Source organism: Triticum urartu, chromosome 5A (assembly GCF_056163025.1).
Source record: "Triticum urartu cultivar PI428250 chromosome 5A, HENAU_Tu73, whole genome shotgun sequence".
NCBI lineage: Eukaryota > Viridiplantae > Streptophyta > Magnoliopsida > Poales > Poaceae > Triticum > Triticum urartu.
This window is the reverse complement of record NC_141877.1, coordinates 33,012,595-33,038,078: the sequence shown is the minus strand read 5'-3', so window position 1 is coordinate 33,038,078 and position 25,484 is coordinate 33,012,595. Positions and strand designations below refer to the sequence as shown.

The 25,484-nt window shown below is 53.4% G+C and overlaps 1 pseudogene; it reads right to left on the bottom strand.

Moving 5' to 3' along the window:
• On the bottom strand, window positions 1–25,484 carry LOC147967762 (uncharacterized; annotated as a pseudogene).

Genomic DNA, 25,484 nt, shown 5'->3' with positions numbered 1-25,484 from the left:
TCACTCATCGACGTCGAGGTCTACGTAAAACCCGTCGGAAGGGGCGGTGTTGTCATCTGAAAACAGTAATTAAAGCAACATGAGTACAAAGGTACTCAGCAAGACTTACAACAGATCCCACTATACATGCTCATTCTCAAGAAGGTGGTGGAGTTATTGCAGCAAGCCAGCTTTGACTCTTGGCTAAGCTACCCTACGAGACATCACTTGTAAAATAGTTTTCACACACGAGTCCACTAATCACCAACACAATACTCCACTGTGGATCCTCCCTCGTCATCCTACGAGAGGGCCATCCTCGGTACTCACACTTATCTTGAGTCTTTTAGTAGTAACCATTAACTTGTCTATGAACTGTATAGGCAACCAAGTAGTCCTTTACCGCGGACGCGGCTATTCGAATAGATGATGTTAACCCTGCAGGGGTGTACTTCTTCATACACGCTCTCACCACTTATCGTCATTTACACGACATGTACTCGGCGACCTTCAAGCGGAAGCCCAACGAGGGTGTCGGCCACGGCCTACCTAAACACTCAAGTCTCTAGTCCAGGTTTATCGCCTATCCAGGTTCCATCCGCAGGGAGTCCGGCCGAGGTTTCCACATACAGCCCCGAACGATGTGTACAGGGTTCTCGAGACACCAAACGGGTGACTTGGTACACCGTGCCGTGGTGTATCTACCGCATCATAGCCCACCCCTAGGGTCAGCGCTACGCACGGCCGCCAACACATAACCTATAAACACCAGAAACTAGTTGCAACTCCTTGACAGAGGACTAGGGTGGTTAAGAAGCCGAGAGGGTCAATTAAGGATCCCAATTCATGGTAGTAACTGATTCTTAAATCACACATACAGATCTTAGTTCTTAAGGACGGCCTGAATGAAACAACCCACCATGAACTCCTACATGGCCTCTCATCGATACCTTTACCAAATCATGTTCAACACATCCCTCACATTACCGACGTAATCATTTCACTCTAGCCCATCACCCAGATGAACCAGACCTGACACAACTCTAAGCATAGCAGGCATAGCAAGGTAGGAAACACATACATGGCTCAATCAACTCCTACACATGCTAGTGGGTTTCATCTAGTTAGTGTGGCAATGACAGGTCATGCAGAGGAAAAGGGTTCAACTACCACAGCACACAATAGTTTGAAACGTTGTTGTCTTAATGCAGTAAATGAGAGCAGGAGCGAGAACATGGGATCGTATCGATATGATCAATGGGGCTGCTTGCCTGATGGAGTAGTAGTAGGGTACTGCCCTTCAGTTGGATAATCGAAGGTATCCTCGGAGGCAGAACCTACCACGCAAGACAACAAAGAACACAATCATCACATGGCAATATGCAACAATATGATGCAGGCTATGACATGGCAATATGATATGTCCTGGCTAATGCATTGTAAAACATGTTGGTTTGAGTCTATTTGAATCAAGGATTCAAATGGAAGCTCATGTTATGAAGTCATATAAGTGCATTAGATTGTTTCACCTAAACAGCAAGGTTAAAGTGTTCTGTCATGCATGAAACCATTACAAATGGAAAGATTAAATTTTTTTGATCAAATTTCATATATAAATCTTTGCATTTGGAGTTACAGATTAAAAGTTATGAATTTTTGAAGTTTGTAGTATTTCTGGAATTTCCTGTGTAAAAGTAATTCCAGAAAATAGCTATTGCGTCAGCAGTGCGTCATGGTGACGTCAGCGGTCAACGGAGCCGGTCCAGGTCAAACCTAACCAGTGGGACCCCCATGTTAGTGTAATTAGCCTAACTAATTTCTAGTTAGCACTAAACCTAACTTAATTAGCAGACGGTCCCCACCTGTCATGGACTCAGGGAGGAGTCAACCTGGGCCCACATGTTGTCAAACAGGGTCAAACGGGGTCAAACTCGCCGGCGTTTAGCCGCCGGCGAGGCCAGACGAGGCAGGGCAATGCGGTTTTCGTGCTCCGGCGACCAAATGGGTGGCGGAGGGCATCTACGGGACGCGGGGAGCGAGCCGCATCGTTTGGTGGAAGTGGTGGAGCTCTGGGTGGCCGGTAACGTCGCCGGCGACGACCTTGGTGGTCGCCGGAGTCGGGTGAAGTCGAACCCGAGGCTACGGGGCACATCGAGGCGCGTGGAGTGGTGCTACGGACTCCTCGCGATGCGATGAGAGTGTTGGTCATGGTGGTGTGGACGGTGGGTAGCCGGAGTGACATCGGCGACGAGCTCCGCGGCGGCACGTGCGGTGATGCTTCGTGCAGTCGCTACGGTGCTCGAGAGAGAGAACAGAGAGGATGGGGAGGTGCAGGAGCTCACGGCGATCACGTAGGAGCAGACGGCGCGGCCGGGGACGAACTGTTGCGATGGTGACGTCGAAGGGGATCTGCGACGGTGCTCGGTGAAGTCGAGCTCGAAGAGGATGAAGCAGGGCGCGTGAGCGCTCGGGGCTCGGGCCGCTCGACGGAGACGACGACGGCGAAGCTGTTGGACACGGCAGCGCGGCACGGGGACGACGACGGACGCGAGTTTCACGGTGGCGCGGGCGCGACAGCGTCGGCCATGGTGCGGGAGAGCGAGGCAGAGAGGCAGGGGAGTGAGTGAGGTGTCCGCGGGGTCGAGGCAGCGACGTGGGGTTCGCCCAGGTGTCCAGGGGCATGGGCGGCAAGCAGGTAGCGCCGTGGCAAGCTCGTGCTCGCCGGCGTCACCTCTCTGCCTGCCTGGCAGGGACGAAGCAGCTGGCTGGCATGGGCCAGCACAGCGCTGGGCCGCCAGGTGGGCCGGCTGATGGGCTGCGGCCAGGTAAGTTCCCTCCCTCTCTTTTAATTTCTGTTTTCTATTTTTTCTGTAACTGTGTGGCTTTATTAAAAATACTTTGGCATCTTCAAAAATCCTAAAAATAATCAGGGGCTCTGTTTAGATTATTTCCAACAGCCCACACTTATTTCCAAAATTATTTGGGCATTTAAATTATCTTATAGCATTTAAATGCCCAAATGCAAATAGATAAAGATTTAATCCAATGATCTTATGTGTCCTACAAAAATGTGAACCCATTTTGTCAGTGGTTCTAACCCAAGGCAAAAACGGTGGACTTTTTAGAATGGCATTTCAGATTCATTGAAAAAGATTTTTGTAAACCCTAGTTGTTTCCAGGGGGGTGCTGGGGGTTCTGTCATCCCCATTTCAAATTTCTGGAAAAGTAGATATGATGCAACACTCTAATGCATGAGCTAGCTAGGGTGTGACAACTCACCCCCACTCAAAAGAATCTCGTCCCGAGATTTAGGATCCGTTGGAAAGAAGGTGGGGGTACTCAAGTCGAAGACGATCCTCCTTTTCCCAAGTGGCTTCTTTCTCAGAGTGGTGTGACCATTGAACCTTGAGAAACCTGATGTTATGGCGTCGAGTGGTACGCTCGGCTTCATCAAGGATACGAACGGGATATTCCTGATATGTGAGATTATCTTGTAGATCAAGCGTTTCGTGGTCCACTCCACGGATAGGATCCGCGAAGCAACGCCTGAGTTGAGAAACGTGGAAGACATAGTGAACTCTGGAAAGATGCGGAGGTAGTTCCAATTGGTAGGCAACTTCTCCTCATTTGGCAAGAATGCGAAAGGGTCCAATGTAACGAGGAGCCAATTTGCCTTTGATACCGAAACGATGGGTTCCCTTTAAAGGAGTAACCCGAAGGATAGCCTTCTTGCCGACTTCATAAGTCATGAGCTTATGTTTGCGGTCATATTGGCTCTTTTGATGAGATTGGGCTGTTTTCAATTTCTCACGGATAACGCGAACCTGCTCTTTCCAAAGAGTTGCCTTTCTCCGGTTTCTGACCAGTTAAGAGGCGTTCGACATTTTCGTCCATAGAGAACTTCAAAAGGAGCTTTGCCCAAGCTAGCTTGATAACTATTGTTATAAGCGAACTCCGCGAATGGAAGGTATTTCTCCCAATCCATACCGAAAGAGATGACCGAAGCTCGGAGCATATCCTCCAGAATTTGATTGACTCGTTCTACTTGTCCACTTGATTGGGGGTGGAAGGCGGTGCTAAAGGAGAGACGGGTTCCCATAGCATTTTGGAAACTTTCCCAAAATCTAGAGGTGAAGAGACTCCCATGGTCTGAGTTAATTTCGAATGGGACACCATGAAAAGCCACTATTCGGGAGATGTACAAGTCAGCTAGCTGGCTAGCGGTTATACTCTCACGAACAGGTAGGAAGTGGGCTACTTTGGAAATACGATCGACAACGAGGATAGCATTATTCCCTCTCTTGGTCCTGGGAAACCCGGTAATGAAATCCATAATGACTTTATCCCATTTCCATTCAGGAATAGCGAAAGGTTGAAGGGTGCCAGCAGGCCGTTGATGCTCTGCTTTAACACGACGATAGACGTTGCAGTTAGCAATGTAATGAGCAATTTCTCTCTTCATCCTAGTCCACCAAAACCTCTGGTGTAGGTCTTGATACATTTTAGTACTACCGGGATGAATGGTGAGGGGGGATTCATGACCTTCCTTAAGGATCATTTGCCGTAGTTCTTGTTTCTTGGGAACCACTAGGCGGTTCTCAAAGAAGACAACACCTTGATCGTTCACAGAGAAACATGTAGCAGCTCCGCTAGCAATGTTCTGCTTGATCCGAGATATCCCCTTATCATACCGCTGGGCGGTTACAATCTGATCCATAAGTGTCAGTTTCACCACCAAGGTAGATAGGAATCCCTGAGGAACAATGTGAAGATTAAGCTTCCGAAATTCCTCATGGAGAAGTGGTTGACCTTGTTGTAACATCAGGTTGTTACAATAGGATTTACGACATAGTGCATCAGCCATAACATTGGCTTTTCCCGGGGTGTAAGTTATCCCTAAGTCGTAATCTGAGATCAACTCGACCCAACATCTTTGCCTGAGATTCAAATCCGGTTGGGTGAAGATATATTTCAGACTTTGGTGATTGGTGAAGATCTCGCAACGATTATCGAGAAGGTAATGTCGCCAAGTTTTAAGTGCATGGACTACAGCTGCAAGCTGTAGATCATGTGTGGGATAGTTTTCCTCATGTGGGTGTAATTGCCGTGAAGCATAGGCAATTACCTGACGATCTTGCATGAGTATGCAACCTAGTCCTTGTCACGAGGCATCGCAATAGATAATAAAGTTGTCGGTGTCAAAACCGGCGGATCTCGGGTAGGGGGTCCCGAACTATGCGTCTAGGCCGGATGGTAACAGGAGGCAAGGGACACGAAGTTTTACCCAGGTTCGGGCCCTCTTAATGGAGGTAAAACCCTACGTCCTGCTTGATTAATATTGATGATATGGGTAGTACAAGAGTAGATCTACCACGAGATCAGAGAGGCTAAACCCTAGAAGCTAGCCTATGGTATGATTGTTAATCTGTATGTTGTCCTACGGACTAAAACCCTCCGGTTTATATAGACATCGGATAGGGTTAGGGTTACACAAAGTCGGTTACAATGGTAGGAGATCTACATATCCGTATCACCAAGCTTGCCTTCCACGCCAAGGAAAGTCCCTTCCGGACACGGGACGAAGTCTTCAATCTTGTATCTTCATAGTCTGGGAGTCCGGCTGAAGATATAGTCCGGCCATCCGAACACCCCCTAATCCAGGACTCCCTTAGTAGCCCTCGAACCAGGATTCAATGACGATGAGTCCGGCGCGCAGATTGTCTTCGGCATTGCAAGGCGGGTTCTCCTCCAAATTCTGTGTACCAGTTGAATAAAGTCCGGCTTCTTGTAGATGTTGCGCTCCTTGGCTTCTACGCTCAATAATGGTCATCTCCCACATGTCAAACGAATATGAAAAGTCTGAGTGTTTTTACATCCACACCCCTAGCCGCATAAATGAGCCGCCCATTTAAAGGGACGAGGATTTAGATCCAAACCACACCTTCTCCCCCTCGCGAGTGTTCATCAGAGCGCATCCGACAAAGGTCCATACCACCATGGCCAGCCGCCGCAACTCCTCCTTTCGCCCTTCCAGCCCTCAGCCTGGATATTGGGAGAGATGCTCCATCCCGCATAGCGAGCTAGTGATGCTCCAGACCAAGGGATTTCTCCCCCCGGCCTATATGGTCCCGGTTCGAGCCGGTCTTGCTATCTATAATGGCGGAGAGCAAGCGGAGAGTGCCCCTAGTCCCTCCAAAGGAGAGCGGGTATGCCTCGTACCTTATTTAATATGGGGCTCGCATTTCCAATCCACCCGTTTCTCCGGGGGCTCCTAGAGTTCTATGGCCTCCAGCTACACAATCTTACGCCTGCCTCCGTTTTGCATATCGCGGGCTTCGTAGCCCTCTGTGAGCTGTTCTTGGGTGTTGAGGCTCATTTCAGGCTGTGGAAAGAGCTATTCTGCCTTGTGCCTCGTTCTCAGAAGGGGTCAATATATCAAGTGGGTGGAGCCGAAGTGTGGTGCATCGCCGGGACCGGATATCTATCCGGAACCCCGAAGAAGGCGTCCGAGGACTGGCCTTCGGAATGGTTTTACATAGAGGACGTCCCGTTGCCGGATCCTGTACGGACTGGCCTCCCTGAGTTCGACAGTGCTCCACTAAAGAAGCGCCTAAGTTGGCGTCCATGGAGCCCTCAGAGGGAAAGTGACAAGGACGTCCGTTACCTGATGGGCCGGATAAGGTTGTTAGCTCATTCCGGACTGACCATGATCGGGGTCATGGCCGCATGCATCATGCGAGGGGTGCAGCCGCTACAGTATAGAGGCCACCCCATGTGGGACTTCAACGGGGAGGACGACGCCACCCGCTACGGCCGTAAGGGGCCGGATTCGGCTGCGACTCTAACAAAGACCTTGTCCGCTTTATACAAGGGAGAAGAGGAGGAATTTCTCCACGTCAACCCAAAGGGTGGATTTTCTATGTACAATCCCCCAAGCTGGGTAAGTGGCCACATTTACCTGCCCATTCATTTTATATTCCCATTGTTAAATATTCAGTCTAACGACTTCAACGCAGGAACTACGCCAGGCTGTTAAAGAAATAAACAACCCTCCTCCACAACCCGAGGACCCAGGACGGTCCCTCGACCCGGCCTCTCAAGAGGATCCGGACTTATCTGTGGAGCTGATTGATGGAGTGTTCCATCAATTGAGCAAGGACAACGCCTTGGTGGCCATTACGGCCGATTACCCAGGGCTAATCCCGGCCTCCCAGGTAACTGAGATTGAAGTCCCAGTACCCCGAATAGGGGTCCGCCCTCTCGTGTTTTCAGTTTCGTGATTACAACCGAACTTTGCAGGGGAGGTTTTTGAGACGGGAGGCCGAACCTGCGGCGACAAGCCAACGAGGGGCCGCAGGGCCCCGTGGGCAGAAAAGAGGTGCAGTCCGGACCAAGGCGTCAGCGCAAAGGTATGGCGCGCCACCTTATCCCAGGTGTTATACCTTCAAGGTATATTAACACTCGTGCTTTCTTCAGGATAAAGAGACCTCGCCGGACTATATCCCGAGAGGCTGCCAATCGCGCCTCCACCAGCCAGGCTCCAAAGCCTGGTCTGGAGGCGGAGAAGAACACAAGGTGCGCACCGGACGCTTGTTTCTCCCGAGAGGCATTAGACGCCTTCAATTCGGGAGATGCGTACCTCCGTGCCGCTCAAAATGGTCTAGCCAGAGCCACGGAGCAATATGTAAAAGACATACGGGTAAGAAAATTTTGGTAAATATATATATATATATACTAGTAGCCCCCGAGACTTGAAACAGTTAGAATAACTGATTTAAGGATCATTTGTTATGCAGGTTCTTACAGAAAAGAATTCCCTACAGTCCAAGGAGCTGGAAGAGTGCAAAGCCCAACTTGAGGCCGCACTAGCCGTGGCAGGGGAGCCCAAGGAGACCCCCTCTGGTGATATACACTTCGAAAGATAAGTATTTTGCAAAGCACGGCATGGGTGCGAATCTGACAAATGAAATTGCAGATGGCGCCGGATTGAATCCGGAAAGGAAACACCTCCTACACCAGCTGAAGGCTGGTGAGAAGGTGCTGACAAAGGTGAGGCGGGAGAAGAACGATCTCCAAGATGCCAACACCAAGCTGGATGTCGAACTGAAAGATGTTCGTGCCCAGCTGTCAGACTCCGTTAAGGAGAATCAGCGGCTTCGGCGCGGCATATTTAGTAAGTGCTTGAACGAACCTTTTGAAAAAAGGTTCGGCAGGGAAGTCGACTAACAGAGTAATGTCTGTAGGTGTGCTAACAGGTCGTCTTGCAGAGGAGATGCCCGGTTCTACGGGTGACCTTCTTTCCGAGCTCTCACAACTGCTCGAGCGAGTTCGGCAGGCGATGCAAGGCGTTGCCCAGGCCCTGTGGCCATCCATCTCCATGCCCGAAGGTCTTGGAGAGCTTGCGGAGAAGCTAAAGGGAGCACGGCGGTGCTTCCGATTGTGGAAGATATCGGCCTGCCATCAAGGCGCTAGGGAGGCCTGGGCCATGGTGAAGACGCGGTACACAAAGGCTGACCCCAACCACATGGCCGAGGTCGGCCCTGTGGGGCCCGATGGGAAGGAGATCCCTGTAAGCTTAGTATACGGCCAAGTAGAATTGGCCGCAAAGTATTCCCAGTAGCACTGTAAATTAGACAGCCTGTTAGATGGTATTGAAGAGGAATACAATCAGTCAGAATGACTATGTAATGTAATTGACATTTATAATGCCTTCTAGCCGGATTGTAGATCGTTTGTCATGGCCGACCTTTTCGCTTCAGCCTCGGGACCTGACGGTCCGGAGTGCATCCGAATTCCCATGCAGCTATATAAGAACCAGGGAATGCGTGGAGACCAAGAGTAGGGGTCATTAGTGCGTGAACACACAAGTGCCCGACTAGTTGTGTTATATTACATGGTTAGTAAGAAACATCTTCTAGGAAGAATAGTTCCGTTAGGAGTTCCTTTCCCTGGGAGGCATGCCCTAAAGTGCATGCCCATTCTACGAGAAAGACGCAGGAAAAAGCATCTGGGGGCACATAAATAAATAAGTGAAAAGATCATCTTTTAGGTCACCGACCGAATATTCCCTTAAGAACGCTAGCTTTCGGCTTCACCCAGTCTGAGGTACACATCCGGCTGATCCGGCAGTAACAATCATAGAGATGCTCCCTTTACCGCCTAGCCGAATAATCGGGAACGTATGGGGTAAGCACAGGAGCCAGGCAACCCAGCTTGGCTAAAACTTAAGTCATATCGATGCATATAATGGTGAAATAAAAGGTACATGCGGAAGTGTAACACATGTGTTGGGCATGAAGCCCGTATAAATAAGCTTCTGTTAAAAGAAGCCCCTAGGTTTAATGAGTGCGAATAGCACGTCAGTTGATGAGCCTTTAAAGGATATAAGAGAAAGGAAGGGGAGAAGGAGAGAAATGTAAGACAGACAGTATATAAAAAATGGACAGAGGAAGGAGACGAACACAGAGTCCGACGCTAGGCGTAGAATCTTCGGAGACGGGCTGCGTTCCATGGGTTCGGCTCGAGTCGGTTATCCGATGCATCTCGCAGGCGGTACGCTCCACCAGTCAGGACTTGGTCAATTATGAAGGGACCTTCCCACTGGGGCTTGAGTTTGTCCTTTTTCTTGTCCGGCAGGCGTAGAACTAATTCGCCAATGTTGTAATTTTTGGCCCGTACTTCTCTGCTTTGGTATCTTCGAGCCTGTTGTTGATAGAATGCGGAATGGGCTTTTGCCACGTCGCGCTCCTCCTCCAATGCATCCAAACTGTCCTTCCGATCGAGCTCGGCTTCTCTTTCTTCATACATGCGCACTCGAGGTGAGTCATGAATTATGTCGCAAGGCAAAACTGCCTCTGCGCCGTACACCATAAAGAATGGTGTGTATCCGGTGGTGCGATTCGGCATGGTCCGTAGCCCCCAGAGTACGGAGTCGAGCTCCTCTACCCAGTGCGTGTTAGATTCCTTGAGGGACCACACTAATCTGGGTTTGATGCCGCTCATGATAAGACCATTTGCACGTTCGACCTGGCCATTAGTTTGTGGGTGATAGACTGAAGCATAATCGAGCTTGATGCCCATGTTTTTGCACCAGAGTTTTACCTCATCGGCCGTAAAGTTTGTGCCATTATCAGTGATGATGTTGTGGGGGACGCCGTAATGGTGTACGACCCCGGATATAAAGTCTATCACCGGTCCGGATTCGGCCGTCTTAACAGGCTTGGCTTCTATCCATTTGGTGAATTTATCCACCATGACCAGTAAGTATTTGTGGGTTCCGCCTTTAAGGGGTCCAACCATGTCAAGCCCCCAGACCGCGAAGGGCCAAGTGATGGGGATAGTTTGGAGGGCGGTGGGTGGCATATGGCTTTGGTTTGCAAAGAGCTGGCAACCGGCGCATCGTTGGACTAAGTCCTGGGCGTCTGCCCGGGCCATCGGCCAATAAAAGCCTGTACGGAAGGCCTTGCTTACAAGGGACCGAGCTGCAGCATGATGACCGCTGAGTCCGGCATGAATTTCAGCCAGGAGGTTCCACCCTTCCTCTTAGGAGATGCACCTTTGAAGGACTCCGGTAGTGCTTTTCTTATGAAGCTCTCCCTCGTGGACTTTGTAGGCTTTGGATCGCCGCACTATACAGCGTGCCTCATTTTGGTCCTCGGGGAGTTCCTGCCTAGTAAGGTAGGCGAGGAATGGTTCTGTCCACGGGGGGATGACGGCCATTATTACGTGGGCTGAAGGTGTTATTTCATTGGCAGAGCCTCCTATTGTGTCAGAATGTTCGGTGTCGGGCAGTGCAGTTAGGTCTGGGCTGTTATTGTTCGGCTCCCCTTCCCATACTACGGATGGCTTGAGCAGCCTTTCCAAGAAGATGTTGGGGGGATTACATCGCGTTTTGCGCCAATGCGTGCCAGGACATCTGCTGCCTGATTATTTTCCCGGGCTATATGGTGAAATTCAAGCCCTTCGAACCGAGCTGACATTTTTAGGATGACGTTGCGGTAAGCTGCCATTTTTGGATCCTTGGCATCGAAGTCTCCATTTATTTGGGATATTGCGAGGTTCGAGTCCCCGTGCACCTCCAAGCGTTGAATGCCCATGGATACTGCCATCCGGAGACCATGTAAAAGGGCCTCATATTCGGCTGCATTGTTGGAGTCTTTGTACATAATCTGGAGTACGTATTGAACTGTGTCTCCTGTGGGGGACGTCAAAACGATGCCAGCCCCTAGTCCGGCCAACATCTTGGAGCCGTCGAAATGCATGATCCAATTTGAATATGTGCCGTACTCTTTAGGGAGTTCGGCCTCCGTCCATTCTGCGACGAAGTCGGCCAAAACTTGCGACTTGATGGCTCGCTGTGGCTTATAAGTTATGTCGAATGGGAGGAGCTCAATGGCCCATTTTGCAATCCGGCCTATTGCATCACGGTTGTTTATAATATCGTTAAGTGGTACTTCCAAGGCTACTATTATTGAACACTCTTGAAAGTAGTGTCGTAGCTTCCGAGATGCCATGAATACCGCGTAAGCAATCTTTTGATAATGCGGGTACCATGATTTGGACGGAGTGAGGACAGTGGACACATAATAGATTGGCTTTTGAAGGGGGAATTTGTGTCCGTCCGTTTCTCGTTCGACGACGAGCACTGCGCTTACTACCTGATGTGTTGCTGCAATGTACAATATCATTGGTTCGCCAATGTTTGGCACGGCCAGGACTGGGTTTGTTGCCAATATGGCTTTTATTTCGTCGAGTCCGGCCATGGCTGCATCCATCCATTCGAAGTGTTCAGTGCGCCGAAGGAGGCGGTAAAGGGGTAGGGCCTTTTCTCCCAAGCGGGAGATAAAGAGGCTTAGACCCGCCACGCATCCGGTTAACTTTTGTATTTGTTTGAGGTTCTTTGGGATATCCAATTGTGACAGAGCTCGGATCTTGGCTGGATTTTCTTCAATTCCTCTACCGGATACAATGAAGCCCAAGAGCTTTCCGGCTGGGACGCCGAAAACGCATTTTTCTGGGTTGAGCTTGATGTCGTATGTTTGGAGGTTATCAAATGTGAGCCTGAAGTCGTCTACTAGAGATTCGACATGTCTTGTTTTGACGACCACATCATCTACATATGCCTCCACCGTTTTGCCGATCTGGTTTGCCAGACATGTCTGAATCATGCGCTGATATGTTGCGCCGGCGTTTTTGAGACCGAAGGGCATTGGGTTGAAGCAGAATGGGCCGTATGGTGTGATAAATGCCGTTGCGGCTTGGTCTGATTCTGCCATCTTGATTTGATGGTAGCCGGAATATGTGTCCAGAAAACACAACGAACCGTGTCCTGCGGTAGCGTCGATAATTTGATCGATGCGGGGGAGGGGAAGGGATCCTTTGGGCAAGCCTTGTTAAGGTCTTTAAAATCAACGCACAGGCGCCAGGATTTTTCCTTCTTTGGTACCATCACCAGGTTTGCTAGCCAGTCCAGATGTTTTATATCTCTGATGAATCCGGCCTCCAATAGCTTTGCTAGCTCCTCTCCCATGGCATGTCTCTTAGGTTCAGAAAAACGCTGAAGAGCTTGCTTGACAGGTTTGAATTCTTTTAGGATATTTAAGCTGTGCTCGGCCAGCCTGCGTGGGATTCCTGGCATGTCTGAAGGGTGCCAGGCGAAAATATCCCAGTTCTCTCGTAGGAACTCTCGCAGCGCAACATCTACATCAGGGTTTAACTGTGCCCCGATGGAAGCTGTTTTATTGGGGTCCGTTGGATGGACCTGGAATTTGTCGGATTTCGGGTTCCGGCAGACCCTTGAGGTTCGAACACTGGGGTGCGCGCGGAGATTTCGCCTTCTACCTACCTGCACCCCTCCGCCTCGCTAAGGTCTAAGCTATGGAAAGAACAGCAAAAGAGACACAGGGTTTATACTGGTTCGGGCCACCGTTGTGGTGTAATACCCTACTCCAGTGTGTGGTGTGGTGGATTGCCTCTTGGGCTGATGATGATGAGCAATACAAGGAAGAACCGCCTCGCGAGGGTCTGTTCTTGGCTGGGGCGACGAACTGCTAGGAGGAGTTCAGTCACCCTTCTCTCTCTCTCTCTCTTCTCGATTGCGATCTGATCCCTTCTAGTTTTTGGGTTGGCCGATCCTTGATCCCCTCTACCCTGTGGGTGGCTAGTCCTATTTATAGGCAAAGGCCCTAGGCCTCTTCCCAAATATTGAGCGGGAAGGGCGCCAACAATTGGCCACTTTGAAGGGGAACATCTGGTACACTTATCCTGATAAAGTTGGTCCTCGCCTGCCAAAGGCTCTGGTGGTGACGCTGGCTTGGGCTCCACAATGACTTCCTCCCTGCCGTTGGACTGGTCTTGGTCTCGTTGCACCGAAACGGGTGCCTTTGCTTGATGCTCTCGCCCGCGCTTGCTCCCTTTGCACCAAAGAGGAAAGAAGGACACTGCGCGGGCTGGCGCCCGCCTGGCACCCTTGGTCGTCATGGCTTGCGTCATGGGCACCTCGTGAGGTACCCCGCCTTGATCTCTCCGCCTCCTCGCGAGCCAGCCTGATGAGGCCGTGCCTGAGGAAGCTCCGTGTCGTCCGCCCCATGAGGCTTGGCACCTCGTGAGGGTCTTGGGTCTGTGTTGATGAAGATGGGCCGCGCTGGGCCCCCTTTTGAGCCACGCCGCAGGCTGGAGGCAGGAAAGTCTGGGGACCCCCGTTCCCAGAACGCCGACAGTAGCCCCTGGGCCCAAGGCGCGCCCGGACATGGCCGTGCAGGGAGGCGAAACGGCAAGAGCGAAGCGCCGCGGGCCCTAACAGCCTGCGGCCTTGGGCGCCGCATGGCGGTTGATTGGGCGTGGGCGGCACTGTTCCCCCACGCCCCCTTATTTTGCGCCATGCTAGGTGGACTCGTAGTCGTACACAACCGCTCCCCTTTCTGTTGCTCGAGCGCCCTCTGTCCTTCCTCCTCTTGAACTCCAGCTTCTGTTTTCAACCCAATCTCGAACCTTCCCCCCCTTCCCATCGCCATGGCTCCGACGAAGAAGGGAAGAAACCCATGCCTGCGCCTTGCTCGCCGCCGCTGGCTGCCCCCGCCGAGGGCTTGGGCAAGGTCAGCTCGGCTCTGGCCACTATCTTCAACGAATGCGGGAGGACGACGGCCTGGCCCGTGTCCCACTTCTCCATCGATAGGATAGTCACCGAGGTCCCGTATTTTGCGACGCCCTGTGGGAGGGTCTGGTTCCCCCCTTTTCTAATTTCTTCAATGCCGTGCTTTCCACTATCAGATTCACATGATGCATCTGGGTCCTGAATCCATCACCCTCCTTTTGGTCTTCGCCTTTGTTTGCGAGGGAATGATGGGCATCCTTCCTTCGGTTGCCTTGCTGCGCCACTTCTTCTCTCTGCGCCTTGTCGACCCTACCCAATGCTGGGCGTGCGTGAGCTTCGTTGCCGCGTCTGAGACAACGGCCTCAGGGATTGACTTCAGGCTCCCTCTGCCCGCGGCTAGGTTCCGCGAGCGATGGCTGTATGTGGATGCAGGGGTGCCCAGCCCCCTGCTATCAGAGCCAACTTCTCCTGCTGTCCCCAATTCGGGCTGGGGCCAGGAGACGCTTGAGGGCCCCCGGCTCGTCTTCGTCTGGCACCGCTTCGCGTTCTTGAGGTCGCTTGGCGTGACAGCGCCCAAGGTGGTGAAGGAGTTCCTACTACGTCGCGTTGCTCCTCTCCAACGCCACTCCCGTCGGATGTGGGCCTTCAGCGGGTGTGATGATCGTATGAGGCTCCAGGAAGAGGACCTGATGCCTGAAGTGCTGAGGACAGCGCTCTTGATCCTGACTGGGGACCCCAACCCTGGCAGCATCCAGCAGGAGGGGCCTTGCTATACCTCTGCCAGAATAGGGGCGATTTTGTGAATCAGATGCCTATCTTTGATGAGTGGGGACCGCGCCCTGCCGGCCTCCAGGGGCCTCGCGAGAACCCAGTGATGGTGACTGCCCCTTCCAGTCGGCCAAGGCGACTCTTTCTCAAGTGGCAGAGCAGGGAGGCATGAGGCGCCAGAGGCCGAGGGGGCTCCCGGCGGGGTGACAGCGCTGGGCGATGCTCACGAGGGAGCAGCTCTTGGGGCCCGTGCCGCTGAGGCTGAGGGTGGCAAGCAGCTGCCCTCAGTGCCTGTGACTGAGGCCCCTGAGGCTTCAGCCACTTCTCTTGGCGAGGCGATTGGAAGCACGCATCAGGCAGGCGCCCCTGACACGGATGGCCTTGACGCTCCGTCTTCATCGTAGGTTGATCCCTGCGCTCAACTCTTGGGCCGCTTCCGCGTGGACTTTGAGGCCCTCCGGAAGAGAAGGGAAGCCCTGGGCGACGATTACCCTTGTCGCCTGCTGAAGCGTAGGAAGTACTTCGCCACTGATGAGTAAGCCTTCTCCTTTTCCGGCTCCCGATCCTTCTGTTGCTTTTACTGATCCTTGCTCCGCAGGCCCCTTCCAACCGAGCTCGCGGAGACGGCTGAGGTGGCGTCCCCCTTGGCTTCGCCCCCTCCACCGTCCTCAAGCGCTCTGAGCAGCAGAGCCCTTGTGGTGAGGGAGATCGGAGAGGCGAACCATCCCGAGGCGCATCGTGGCCCTGCGCACCTCGCGATCCTCCTTCGCGGGCCTTCTCGTGGCATAGCCAGCCTTCCGTGGGCTTCTCGCCTGGTCGTGGACTGCGATTGGCTGAGGCGCTCCCTGCGCTCTTCATCTGGGGACGGGCTGGCTCCAGGCCGGGCTTCTAGCGTGGCATGCCCGGCCGTCGCGAGGGTGCCAGCCCCCAGCCCCCTGCCCGGAGGGGGAGTGCTGATTCGTGGCCCCCGACGCTTGCTTGGGGCAGATGATGGTGTGGAAGACGTGCTCGAGCGCGCCCGGGAGCGTCGTGCTCTTCGCCAAGGATTCCTTCGAAGGGCGGCTGACGCGGTGAGCCTGCTTGGTGAGGAGCTTGCTGATGAAGACGCGCGCCTTGAGGCCGAGGGCCTGCACCTGGCTGCAGAGAGGCGCGAGCTGGAGGGCGCCATCGCCCTTGCGCGCCGTCAGCGCGATCTTGACGACGCAGAGGCCAAGGCGTCGCTGGTGGCCTCTCGGGAGGCCCGATCTTGGGCCGCTGAGGAGGCCCGGGAAGCTGACCGGCGGCGAGAGGCGGTGGAGGAGCGGGCTCGGGAGCTCCTGGCCTGGTGCCACTCACTGGAGGAGCAAGTGGAGCTGCGCGAGGCAGCCCTCGCGTCGATGAAGGTGGCCTCTGGCGACCCAGCAGAGCTCCAGAAGCATGAGGAGGCGCTGACGCTGGAAGCCGCCGAACGTACCCACGAGTACGAGCGTCTGGAGACGAGGGAGTGCTTGGTGACGCAGGCGAAGGATGATGTCGCTGCACGGGAAGCCCGTGTCCTGGAGGAGGTCGGACGTCGGGTAGCGATGGCGCGCTTGAACCTCGAGCACGAGTTCGAGGAGAGGCTGGGGTTGATCCAGGCCGAGGCTGAAGGTAGGACTACTGCCTTGAGGGCCAAGCTGGAGGAAGCGACGCGGCGGGCCGATGCTTTTCGGGCCGCCCTTGAGGTAGCGCAAGGGGAGTCAACCACCTCCCAGGCCGAGGTGCTCCTTCTTCGCCAGCGGGTGGAGGAGGCTGAGGTCGTCGCGCACCAGAATGCGGACGAGATACGTCAGCGGCGGATCCTGGAGCATGAGCACGGCCCCATGCTCACCACGCTCCGGGAGAGAGCCAACACAGCCTTGGGCAACATCTGCGAGGCGGCTGTTGGCGAGCCGCACGCAGTCAACTACGCCGGCAACCTTCTGTTCTTCACCGATGTGGTGACACAGCTCGAGGCGCGGTCGGTCAGGGCCGACAGGTTGGTGAAGGAGAGGAGCTGTGCCCTGCTCGGGCGCGTCTTTTCTCGCGTCTTCAGCCATCTCCGGAACATGGATCCCCACTTCGATTTCGACGCCGCCATCGCCCCAGTCCCCCAGGCCGTCCGAGACGACCTGGCGCACTGGGTGGAAGACAATGTGGATGCTCTTGTCAGGGCCTTTGCTTCAGACAACGACGGCGTGATCGTGGCTGCCGAAGAGGGCGGTGTGGTGAACGGCCCCGACGCCGCTGGCGGCGACGCAGACAGCGATGGCGATTTCAGCGATGCCAGCAACGGTTTGGGTGGTGCTCCTGAGGACGCATTGGGGGATTTATCCGACTGATCATGCATCGTTCTTGTTTCCTTACCCTGCATGAACAGAACTCAGGTTTTGGCCTGATGGCTATGGGAGCATTTTGGAGGGGGAGCCCCTCATGTAAAACTTGTGTCCATCGTATTAGTAGACGTTACATTGCCCATGCGCCCGCGCCAAGTGGTTGGCTTAAGCGACGCACTGGTCGGCTAGTTTACCTTTGTCCCGTGCGGGCCCTGAGGTAGCCTGTGGGAGGCTGTGGTGTCTCGAGTGTTCCCTGATCGAATCCGTAGGATCTGCAGTAAAAAACCCTCCTGAGAGGATGCGGCGGCGGCAGTCTGGGCTGCGCGCAAGCTAGGCCTGACCCGGCTCGCGAGGGGCTCACGAGGGGAGGCAGCTGAGGCAAAGTGGTAATCAAAACGCGAGAAATTGCTCGAACGAGACTAAGCACCTCTTCCCCGAACACACGCAAATCTCAAATTCGAATCTAACTTAAATCCAGCGGGGGAAAGTGACAACCAAAGCAACGAAAGCAGACAAAAGGCCGCGTCCGGCACCTAATCTAGTATTGGACGTCTTCTCACCAGCGCGGAGCTAAGTGTCACCACTGGGCGTGGGAGGGAGCCCCAGGGCCTGAGGCTGGCACCCCTGAGACTCCGGGGCGTGTACAACCCCACTCATTATTACATGAGAGTGTCACGGGGCGGCGAGCTTCACAGGCACTGGGCCTTCTTCACAGGTACCGGCCTTGCTTCATATCGCCAGACGAGGGCCCCGCCTTGCGCCACACTCTAGTGCCATCAACGACGACCGGAAACCAGGACGCCGCCGATGTGGTAGAGCGGTCGCCAGCGGTTCCCCCGACGACCACGGGTCCTCCGCCAGGGGCAGGCCTTGAGGCACCTCCCCAGCAGAGGGCCTACCTCCTGAGAACAACTTGCTCCGAACGCCGTGGTGGTGATGTCGGATCTCGGCCCCTCCCCTGCAGCCCCCTGCGCCCTCCTCCCGAGGGGTAGGAGACTGTGGGAGCGGGGCAGCTGCTCGCTGTGGCGACCTGCACCTCATGCGATCCATGATTAGCGTATGCCTGCTCCTGAGAAATTAGCGATACTCGATAATCGTTGCCTCCAGTGTGGCCAGTGGGACCGTCCCGGGGCTCCTGGAAGGGCTCAGCTTCTGGCGCCTCGTCCCCCCAGCTTGGGCTGAGGAGCGAGCCTTGTTCGCCCTCGTGAGGGTGTCCTTGGTCCATCATGAGGGGCACGTATTCTTCTGGCGCCGTCATCCCGAAGGCCATGCCGTAGTGCTCCGCGTGCCACGCAGCTCTGCTTGACGCGCCCACCGTGGGGTGGTAGCGCGGCTGTCCACTTGGGCCGTGGGTCGCGTCGAGTCCTTCTTCGCGGACCGGGAGCGGGGGCAGCGCTGCCGCCGGTCCGGTGCCGACAGCTTCGCTGGCGTTGGAGTAGCCTTGGAGCCCGCGGGTGCGCGTGGAGCCCCCGCGTGGGCCGCCCTGGGCTTGAGATGGGAGCTGGGTGCAGAAGGGGTGAGCCCCCGAGGCAACGAAGCCCAGGAGCTCTGCCACCCGCTCCAGCAGCACGTCGCGGCCGCCCTCCAGCAGCCTGCACTGCAGCAGCTCTCGGGCCACCGTGAGAGCGGCCCTCGAGTTCGCCTGCTCCCGGCGGGTGTACGGTGTCGCGGTTGCGGCGTGATTGGAGGCCCTTGCTGCGGACTGCGCCTGCCACGGTGTGAGAACTGTCGAAGCCTGTCCGCGTCGCCCGCGGCCCACAGCGCCCTGCGGACCGCGAGCTGCCTGGGGCACGGGGTCGCCCGAGGCGAGCGGCTCTGTGCGGGCGGGCCACGCCGCCCATGGATCTGGGTTGCCCGCCTGGTCGCCGGACATGGTGGTGACGACGCGACGGGACACGAAGCGGCAGAAGGTGGATTCCGGCGCACCCCTACCGGGCGCGCCAAATGTCGGATTTCGGGTTCCGGCAGACCCTTGAGGTTCGAACACTGGGGTGCGCACGGAGATTTCGCCTTCTACCTACCTGCACCCCTCCGCCTCGCTAAGGACTAAGCTATGGAAAGAACAGCACAAGAGACAAAGTGTTTATACTGGTTCGGGCCACCGTTGTGGTGTAATACCCTACTCCAGTGTGTGGTGTGGTGGATTGCCTCTTGGGCTGATGATGATGAGCAATACAAGGAAGAACAACCTCGCGAGGGTCTGTTCTTGGCTGGGGCGATGAACTGCTAGGAGGAGTTCAGTCACCCTTCTCTCTCACTCTCTTCTCGATTGCGATCCGATCCCTTCTAGTTTCTAGGTTGGCCGATGCTCGATCCCCTCTACCCTGTGGGTGGCTAGTCCTATTTATAGGCAAAGGCCCTGGGCCTCTTCCCAAATATTGAGCGGGAAGGGCGCCAACAATTGGCCACTTTGAAGGGGAACATCTAGTACACTTATCCTGACTAAAGTTGGTCCTCGCCTGCCAAAGGCTCTGGTGGTGATGCTGGCTTGGGCTCCACAATGACTTCCTCCCTGCCGTTGGACTGGTCTTGGTCCCATTGCACCGAAACGGGTGCCTTTGCTTGATGCTCTCGCCTGCGCTTGCTCCCTTTGCACCAAAGAGGAAAGAAGGACACTGCGAGAGCTGGCGCCCGCCTGGCACCCTTGGTCGTCATGGCTTGCGTCACGGGCACCTCGTGAGGTACCTCGCCTTGATCTCTTCGCCTCCTCGCGGGCCAGCCTGATGAGGCCGTGCCTGAGGAAGCTCCGTGTCATCCGCCCCGCGAGGCTTGGCCCCTCGCGAGGGTCTTGGGTCTGTGTTGATGAAGATGGGCCGCGCTGGGCCCCCTTTTGAGCCACGCCGCAGGCTGCAGGCACGAAAGTCTGGGGACCCCCGTTCCCAGAACGCCGACAGAATTTGACTATTTCGTCCGTCGGTTTAAAGGAGGTGGACTTGGATCTTTTGTCGAGTACCACATCGTCTCTATTCACCGTGGAGCGCAGCGCAGTCAGTTCCTCAGCCGCTAGGGCTTCGGATAGTGCCTCGAGGGCCAATGCGGCTATCTTGTTTTCGGCGCGGAGTGCTATGTCCGGATCACTAGCGAGAGTGATGATCCCGTTAGGCCCGAGCATCTTGAGCTTCATGTACCCGTAATGGGGTATTGCTTGGAAGATTGTAAACGCTTCCCTCCTAGCAGAGCGCGATAACTGCTGCTGAACGGAGCCACATGGAACGTGACCTCTTCGGACCTGTAATTATCTGGCATGCCGAACACCACATCTAGTGTGATTTTTCCTGTACAACGCGCTTCCCGACTGGGGATTATTCCTCTAAAGGTTGTGCTGCTTCGCTCAATGCGGTTCCAGTCTATTTCCATTTTTTGAAGGGTTTCCTCATAAATGAGGTTCAATCCGCTGCCGCCGTCCATGATTACCTTGGTAAGATGAAAGCCGTCCACTATTGGACTGAGGACCAATGCAGCTGGTACTCGGGCTGTTCGGAATTTAGGTTCATCACTGGCGTTAAAGGTAATAGCCGTGTCACTCCATGGGTTTATTGTTGCCACTTGGTAGATTTTGGCAAGGCTGTGGAGTGTCCTTTTTCGGATGTTATTTGATGCGAAAGTCTCGAAGACTGTTAATACCGTATTGGTTTCTCTGGGGTGGCTTTCTGTGGCCTCCGGAATTAGGAGATCTTCGCCAATTTTGGCCACCTGCCGGAGTATCCAACATGCTCTAAGGCTATGAGTTGGTGTGGCGTCCTTCCAATACGGTTCCATGCCCTGTAGAGGGTTTTTGCTTTTTGGTGTTTGACCCGAGTGTCTGGCGATGATGCACCCTTTTATTTCGGACTGGGTCTGTATTCAGGGCCGAATTGTCCCAAAATTTTATTTCGGTTTTCCAGGCGCTTTCCATCGCACAGTACTTTTGTACAATGGACGCCAAGTCAGTGAAGCGTGTAATATCACGGCGACTTATGGTGTTGAGGATTCCCTTGTCCGTGCAATTATTGTAGAAGAATGAAATTGCGTCTTCCTTGCGGCAGTCCTTTATCCTGTTCATAACCAGGAGGAATCTGGCCCAATAATGATGTACGATTTCTTCAGGCTCTTGCCTAATTTGGGATAGATCGCTTATGTTCGGGTGGGTGGGTGGAATTAAATCCGAAGCCTCACCCCATCTGAGGCTCAGAGGCCAAGGAATTTCCGAACTCGAGAATTTGGATTCCTGGATGTTGTCCAATGAATCCAGTCCGTCGCTTGACTCTAGGTTCAGGTCTTGAGTGATATCCTCCCCTCCACGGGTATCCGGCTTGGAGGGATCGGAAATCCGGACATAGCTAGTCCTTAAGATAGATGAGGGGTCGCCACCCTGTCCCTCTACCACGACAACGTCATGGGTGACTTGGGCAGAGTTAATCTCTCTCATATCGGGCTTAGGCCCAATCTGGTCGTAATCCGTAGCGACTCCTAGGGCGGCGATGCGATCCAAGAGCTCGTTTATGGAGGAGAGCTCCATTGGATCTAACTGCTCGGCGAGTTCCGAGCTGACATGAAGATTGTTTTTGATGGCTCGAGAGGTCATCGTCGGCGCAGAAGCCGAACAGGCGGTCATAAGAAAACCACCTAGCCGGAGGGTTTGGCTGACAGCCAAAGCTCCCTTAGCAACAGTGTCGTCTTTAAAGACGGGGCGAGGCATCCTTCCTAATGGCGACGACACAGAGGAACTCTCAATGAAAGCACCAATGTCGGTGTCAAAACCGGCGGATCTCGGGTAGGGGGTCCCAAGCTGTGCGTCTAGGCCGGATGGTAACAGGAGGCAAGGGACACGAAGTTTTACCCAGGTTCGGGCCCTCTTGATGGAGGTAAAACCCTACGTCCTACTTGATTAATATTGATGATATGGGTAGTACAAGAGTAGATCTACCACGAGATCAGAGAGGCTAAACCCTAGAAGCTAGCCTATGGTATGATTGTTAATCTATATGTTGTCCTACGGACTAAAACCCTCCGATTTATATAGACGCCGGAGAGGGTTAGGGTTACACAAAGTCGGTTACAATGGTAGGAGATCTACATATCCGTATCGCCAAGCTTGCCTTCCACGCCAAGGAAAGTCCCTTCCGGACACGGGACGAAGTCTTCAATCTTGTATCTTCATAGTCTGGGAGTCCGGCTGAAGGTATAGTCCGGCCATCCGGACACCCCCTAATCCAGGACTCCCTCAAAAGTCCTTGGAGAAATCTGGTGGCTCCAGTACGGGAGCAGATGTCAGGCGTCTTTTCAGTTCCTGAAAGCTGAACTCGCACTATGGGGTCCACTCGAACTTTTTATATTTCTTCAGGAGTTCAGTTAGAGGTTTAGCAACCTTGGAGAAATTCTCGACGAAGTGGCGACAATAGCTCGCTAAGCCAAGGAAACTCTGAACTTGCTTGACCGTTTCGTGCGGAGTCCAATCAAGGACGGCTTGAACTCGCTCGGGATTGATAGCAATACCCTTACCAGAGATTACATGGCCTAGGTAGGTCACTTCTGGCAACCAAAATTCACATTTATAGAATTTGGCATAAAGGCGATGCTCTCGAAGTTTCATCAATACCAGCCTTAGATGTTCGGCATGTTCTTGCTCATTCTTGGAGTAGATGAGTATATCAACGAGGTATACCACGACGAATTTATCCAAATACTCCATGAAGATCGAGTTCATTAACCGAGAGAAGGTGGCTGGGGCATTGGTTAAACCAAAGGACATGACGGTGTACTTGTATTAGCCATAACGAGTAACAAAGGCCGTTTTGGGAATGTCCACGTTTTTGATTTTGATTGATGGTAGCCCAACCTCAAATCCATCTTGGAAAAGACTGAGGATCCAGCGAGCTGATCATACAGATCACTGATCCTGGGAAGAGGATACTTGTTCTTGATAGTGACCAAGTTGACTGGTCGGTAATCTACAACCATCCGATCCATTCCATCCTTCTTGACGAAGAGGACGAGGCAAGCCCAAGGAGAAGAACTAGGGCGGATGAAACCCTTTTTCAAGGACTCATCGAGTTGTTTCTTAAGCTCAGCTAGTTCTAAGGGTGCCATCTTATAGGGTCTTCTAGAGATCGGAACAGTTCCTGGAACAAGGTCTATCACGAACTCGACATCTCTGTCAGGTGGAACACCTGGCAATTCTTCAGGAAAGACATCCGAGAAGTCTCGGACTACCGGAATATCTTCAAGGTCTGGAAGGGGGTTGGCATTTAGGGAGTAAAGCTAGAGCTTGGCCACTCGAGTTAAGACATTGACTGTCTTGCCCGATGGGTGGATAAGTTGAATAGTTCTAGTAGAGCAATCAATATTAGCATAATGGGCTGACATCCAGTCCATACCCAAGATGATGTTTATGTCCGAGGACTTGAGAGCTATTAGTGGTGCAAGGAAGACAAGTCTATCGATAAGAATTTCATTCCCATGGCTTACTCTAGAGTTTTGCCATTTGGAACACGGAGTTTGAATTACCATGGAAGTGGGCATGTCACATAATGTCGTGTTATGCAATTGAGCATAGCTCTCAGATATGAATGAATGAGATGCTCCAGTATCGAAAAGAACATATGCCGGATGGCAATTAACAAGGAGCGTACCAAGGATGACGTTGGGATCATCACGAGTCTCCTCAGCTGAGACATAGTTGACATGGCGACGTGTAGTGGTGTCTAGCTTGGCGTAGAATGTCTTTCCCGCTGGTTTACCACGGCCAACGGACTTTCCAGACTGGTTGGGGTTGTTGTTCTGGGGACACTCTCGACTATAATGACCCGGCTCTCCACACTTGAAACATGTCACAACATTGGGGTGTGGAGCAGTATTAGCAGCGGGGCCACCATAGGTCTTAGGCGGTGCAAACTGTTGGTTGGGGCGAGGCGCCTCAAAGGATGGCCTCGGGGTGAACCTGGGTGGCAGCGCTGTGTTTCGAATCCACACCCGGCGCTTCTGAGATCCAGAGCCGGATGAAGAACCAAAATCATGGGAGTGCTTGCGTGAAGCGTCATAGTCAGTCTGACCTGTCTCAGCACTGATGGCGTCATTGACCAACTTCTGGAAGGAGGTGCAATCATGCAGACGGAGGTCACGGCGAAGCTCGGGGCTAAGTCCCTTACGGAACCTTTCCTGCTTCTTGGCGTCGGTGGATACCTCTTCAGGAGCATAACGTGCCAGATTTCCAAACTCACGACTGTATGCATCCACCGTCAGTCTGCCTTGGGTGAAATTACATAATTCTTCCCGCTTACGATCCATGAGACCCTCCGGAATGTGATGCTCACGGAAAGCCTCACTGAATTCAGCCCAAGTAGTGATTTGGCCAGCCGGGCGCATAGCCTCAAAGTTTTCCCACCAAAGGCTAGCAGGGCCTTCGAGGTGATAGGCAGTGTAGGTAACCTTATCAGTTTCGGCTATACGTTGGCAGAATGTAGCTTATGGGTGATGCTGCGAAGCCAATCATCCGCATCGAGGGGCTCAACAGAATGATTAAAATTTGGTGGGTACAACTTGATAAAGTCATTTATTGACACCATGTTGTTCCTTTGATGACGTGCAGTGTTCTGCTCAATCCGCTCCAGCAAGCGGTTAGTCTCACGCTTGTTTCTTTCTGCCTCTAGCATAACTTCGGCCAGAGAAGGCGGGTGAGGCAGATTCTCATCCCTAGCTGCACTGGCTTCACCCTGCTCTGGGGCAGCAGGGTTGCTGCGGGTGTTGACCATCCTAGGAAAAACAAGACAATGTTTAGACAAGGATGGCACAATCTTGGAAAGGAAGTGTGGAATGTAATGGATAACATGGAATGCTGAGATGTTTATTTGCACGACATGGTAATATAGAAATTGCCATATATATACCATCGGTCATACACACCGTACATAGTTTAGTACAAGCCCAGGCTAGAGTACAACTACGGTGAAAGACGTTACATCTCATCGGAGGCATTCCAAGCTCCTATACATTATTTTCTACACCTCCGGAATGTGATACACACCAAGTCATATTCCACGGGTCACGCAGGACTGTGGAGGATACAACTATTACAATACTAGTGAAGCTACTACCAACTCAGACGTTTCCATAGTAATCTTCATAGGGATCACCACCATGTCCTGGGAGCTGAACATGATCATCTGGAAACAGTTGGTCCTGTGGAGCTTGAGGTCCATAGGGACTCTGATGTGGCCTTGGCCCAACAAACGGTGGCAGACGGGGTCCACGGGAGGGCTAATTCCTCCTACATCACGCCAGTCCATACAATCTGGCAACCCAGACCGCACGGGGTACATGTCCCTCATGTCCAT